Source organism: Stylophora pistillata, chromosome 2 (genome assembly GCF_964205215.1).
Source record: "Stylophora pistillata chromosome 2, jaStyPist1.2, whole genome shotgun sequence".
Lineage (NCBI taxonomy): Eukaryota > Metazoa > Cnidaria > Anthozoa > Scleractinia > Pocilloporidae > Stylophora > Stylophora pistillata.
In genome coordinates this window covers 22,362,271-22,364,544 of record NC_142520.1, presented here as the reverse complement: position 1 = coordinate 22,364,544, position 2,274 = coordinate 22,362,271, and positions in this window count along the sequence as shown.

Sequence of the window (2,274 nt, the reverse complement as noted above, 5' to 3'; positions counted from 1 at the left end):
GGAAACTGAAATCCAGTTTTCGTGCGCTCGGGAAGCTATAGTAAAACTTTCAGGAAAACAAGCTATACAGCGTTTTCGCGGAGCAGGAAAACAATCAGAAACATCGTGTTTTCATGGCATTCACTGTTAGTTATTCTGTGGGAAGATGCTTGGGAAATGCAGCGTTCACGCGCACGGGAAAACTTAAGAAAAACATTCAGGAAAACAGGCTATTCATTGGTATTTTCCTGGTGCTGGATAACATGCGATGAACATCGTGCTTTTCTTGAGTTTTCCAGAGAGAGAGCAATGAAATTGCCGTCCGTTTCCAGATATTCGAAAACTAGTATAATGTTGAATTTTTCAGTTACTCACCATTTCTAACGTCGATATCCCCCAGTAAGTAACGCAGATGAGCAAGCTTAGTTGGAATCAATTTGCCAAAGAATGCAGTACTTGAACAAGTGTTTGTTCGTTTGTTCAGACGAACTTTGTAAGCCAGGAGTTTTGGGAAAAGGTGTCCAGGCCTTCCAACCTTTCCTCAAAACTTTGCACTCGGTGAAAATCATAATCTTTGAACACACTATCCAGCTCTATTAAAAAGGAATTTTTTTGTCATGTGCAGCATTTCAATTTCAAAAACATGAACAGCCCACTTATCTTTGTACTGTGTACTTTTAGGCCTTAAAGGTTCAAACACAAAACTTCCTTGTGGTAACTTTTAGAGTTCAAAACCGGGTAGACTTACCCATTGCTGCTTCTTCCGCTTCTCAAAATTGCAGTTTAAGAGGTCAATCCAAAGTGCAACTACCTCTAATTAAAATGAAAACACCTTTCGTTACATTGGCTAGCAAAATGTACATGTGTTAATGAGGTGAAAGACAGATAAAATAAATATCTAATTAAGTGCGTTCAGTAAATCATCTAGAAATATTTTATTGAGGGAAACGATGGTTTATTATTTCTGCACGACATAAAGCTATGAATTTGCAATGAAATAAATTTACTTTGACCTGCAGATTAAAAATCAAAGAAATCATCGTCCTTGTATGTGAGCTGCAATTTGACTTGAGTTGAAGAAAATAAGCCTGAAAAAAGATTCGGCCTGGATGGGATACGAACCCGTTTCTCACAGATACTAATAGGGTGCTACTAAGCTATGATACTTGCAGTTGAACTAAAAATTTAGCAATTGCGGAAAAAAAGGCTGAGAAAAGAAAATTTATTCTTCAAGCCCATCAACGTTTTTCTGTTAAATATTCTAGGTGTATTAAAAATCTTATGAATTTACCAATTTGCTACATTTTGTTCATTAAGGAGCTTCACAACACTTTTTAAATGGTTTTTTAAAACCCATTTACTGTTTAGTTTATCTAAACCCATGAAAACAAACACATGTTCCAAAGGACAAATAACATAGACTCACTCCAGGAATTATGATTACTCATTAAGGAGCGATCTTTGATTCAGTTGTTTCCATTGTTAGTGGTATCAACCGCTTAAAGTTACTCGGTATTTTTTCAATGTTAAGTACTCGAGATTAAGTGCACTAGAACATAACCGGATCCAAATGTATAAATGTACAGACATTTTCCGAAGTTTCAAGAGATGCTCCGTCAGACATCTTTGGCGGAGTAGAAGATAAGCCATCCTAAGGAGGAAAAGCGCAACTACCCCTTTTCTCCAGAGGGAAAAACTAAGCAGAAACATAATGTGACTTCACAACAATTTTTAAATGGTATTTTAAACCCATTCCAGTTTAGTTTATATAAGCCAATTTAAACAACAACAAAAAAGTGGTCAAACGTACAAATAACATAGACTTACTCTAGGAATCGTGATTACCCATTAACGAGCGATTTTAGGTTCAATTTTGTCCATTTCTTAGGAACTTAAATGGAAATCAAATCAAGAGGCTACAAGCTGGAGTCTTCGACAACAACTCCGAGTTGACTGAATTGTAAGTAACATTCATAAGTTAACACTTGATGATTGTTTAGAAAATGATCCTAAAATCTTGTTATTTACATTGTACTCTCATTAACTTTGTTATTAAGCTCTTTCTTTGATTTCTTGCTCTAAGGGTATTTAAGCTCAGGGATCCTAGGAGCCATAGGTCCCTATATGACAATCAGATAGCAGAAATACCACCCGGAGTCTTCGATGTTAGCTCGGTTATTATTTTTTTTTTGCCCGCCAATTGTCTTTTTTGAAAAATTCGATAGCAAATTTTGTCTACCTAAGATGGACCTTTTTATTCGTGGCGAAAATGGTAAAGAAATGATTTGCTCTACT